Raw genomic sequence first — 2,842 nt, 5'->3', positions numbered from 1 at the left:
AGATCAAAAATAAAATCATGGGCTCTGACTGGTCACAGGAAGATTATGACCGTGTCTCTCTTGTGGCGTATGAAGATTCATTAAAGCAGTCGTGCCTCTTCCCAGATGTGGGCATCGATGAGTCTCTGCTGAAATATTCTGGCCTGATCTCCGCCGCTGCTCTTCAGTCCTACTCTGATGAACTGATCAACAGCGTGCCAGGCTACGCTGAGAAGCTGGTATCTGGTTTTGGCCAATTGACTTCAGTCCCAAATGCTGTTGGACTTGGTGCATTGGTGATTTCCACGATCTTGGACATCTGTATCAAGAGCACCAGACAAAGCAGTGTTGATTCATACAGCATGCTGCGACGTGTGTTTGGTGAAGAGAAAGCCTCAGCTGTCAGGGACACAATGTCAGAGTATCTGAAGCGCCATCACATCTACATCAACAATGAGCAGCGTCTGCTAGACGACCTACGGACTCTGGAGCTGCAGCTGAGCGGCCATCTCACCACCCTCAGAAACTCCCTGCTGTATGACGGACAGATGAGCTCCCGTGGGTTAAAAATCTGGGTCAACGGAGCCTCCTTCCACGTCCAGATGTTGATCCATGAGGCACGGCTCAAAACGCAGGCTGGCGAGAGGGTATCAGACTATGTTGTTTCAATCAGTAATGCCATCGACAGGTATGTGCGGTACCTGGATGATTTACTGGAGAAATACAAGACTTACAGAACCAGTACTACTCAAACCTGGGGGCTTTCGGGTATGTGTAAAGACTGCAGAAGACAATGCCATCTGCAAAATACTGAGACGGGCTGTGAATATGAATTAAGACAGACAGACTTTTGTACTTGCTATGACATCTATTGTTTTTCAGACACACAACCTAATCTGATTAAGGCTTATGTAAATCACGTTGTGTCAAAGTATGAACCAATCACAGGCTTGAGGAGTCATTTCTCAAACATCAAGAACAACCTCAACTCTCTCATCAACCAACATGACTCGTTCACTCTGCCACCAAGAACCTGACATCGCTTCGTCCGGTTTGCTTTAGTTCCTCCAGCTTCTTCACCTTAAATATCACTGATCCATTACAAGTAATGTGCAAAATGATAATGCTAAGGAAAACTAGTGTAAAATAATGAACTTGTTGGTTTTAATTCTGCTTTGTGAAGTGACACAGTGGACTGAGGGGACTGTATCAGGAAGAACTGAGTCTTTGTAAAAGACTGAATGGAAGCTTTGTCACGACTGATAGTGAAGCTGATTTACTTTCATCTTTTGATCTGTGTGTAAATTATGTGTACTTTTTAATTTTCTGTGTTGAAAAATGTCAAACTCCACCAGTGATGTGATTTGTGATCTGGAGCTTGTTGTCTAACGATGTTCGGACACAGACGTTGCTCATTTCCACCTCCACCCGTCGTGTTGCTCATAAGAATCTCTGCTTTGAATTTTAATCTCTGTATTTTATTACAAAAGATCATTAAAATTTCCAAACATCTTCTTTTCCTCATCCCACATTTAAAGATCCTGAAAAAGTGAATGTACAGATATTTGTTAGTTCAAAAGTTGATGTCTCCTGCTTCCCTGGAAAGTTTGTTCTCACCGCTTGTTACCAGGAGTCTCCAGGTGTCCACATCACATCGGTCTCATCGTTTCATATGAGGTACGTGCACAATATTTATATACAGAAGAACATGACTACATTAAAATACATACAATAAGAGAAGGTTGGACATTTTGGGAAATGAGCTGATCCACGTTCTTCCCTCAAGTTGAGTTAGGTGGTGGACGCTGTAGTTCCAGTGAAGAGAAACATCAGCACTACAGCAAACAATGAGATTTAGACAACATGTGTTTGTTCCTTTTCTGTTTCATGACAACAAATCCCTATAAAATGTGCTTTTGTCAGTGTGGAGGGGAGGAATCCATCCAACACCACTAAGTTGACCTGGAACACCGACTGTGAGCCACATAATGCTCCTGTGTCTCAGAGTAAATCCCTGAAACCTCTCGTCCTGTTTTACTTTCATCACTGTTTCTTCCTGATGTAACTGACATGATACTGTTCCAAAGGCCTGAAACTTGGCTTGGCTTGAGGTTTTGACAAGAACAGAAATCCAAGAGTGGTATGCTGAGTTTCTGTGGGCACGGCCTGTTCATCTTACTGTGCAGACTATGGTCTACCTGTTGTTGCAGTGGAGCGTATTGTCAGCGATCAAAACTGAGACGGTGTCTGTTCGAGCAGGTTCAAAACAAACAGTATCAGCTGAGGGTGAAGAGACGGAGTGACAGGAGCTCTGTTGGTATCAGGAGGAACCCACATCATGTTCATGGCACACACTGCTCTCTGTTGATGCTCAGATGTACCAAAACATTCTTGACCTCAAAATGTATTTGTGTGGACTTCTCACATTGCACGAACAAACTGGTTTTTAGAAACACTGACTTCAGGTCATCTACATATTGAAGTTGTTGGCAGACTGATATTTACTGTGGCAGCAGTGAAGATAGTTGGTGCAGAGACCGAGGCAGATGACACCATTTCTAATAACTTTAAGTATCATCCGAACACAGCATGTTGTGTCACGCCCCTGGTACCGAGTCCAGACGTGCACGGTTATTTCTGCTTTAGAGCAGGCACAACCTTCTGAGCCCAGACTGGATCCTCATCACGTAGCTGTGTACCTCACATGCTGCAGCCTGAGCCAAGAATGGGCATATGAGAAGTAAAAATGCTGCTTAGTGAAACGTTCATTCTCTATGTCGAATCCTTCTCTTTTACATTAATGTATCTTTTGTCTCATCAGCTGCCAGTTATGGAAATATCACACATCCACATCCAATGAAAG

This window comes from Monopterus albus, unplaced genomic scaffold (genome assembly GCF_001952655.1).
Source record: "Monopterus albus unplaced genomic scaffold, M_albus_1.0 scaffold121.1, whole genome shotgun sequence".
Lineage (NCBI taxonomy): Eukaryota > Metazoa > Chordata > Actinopteri > Synbranchiformes > Synbranchidae > Monopterus > Monopterus albus.
The sequence above is the reverse complement of the archived record's forward strand: the minus strand, read 5'-3'. Positions refer to the sequence as shown.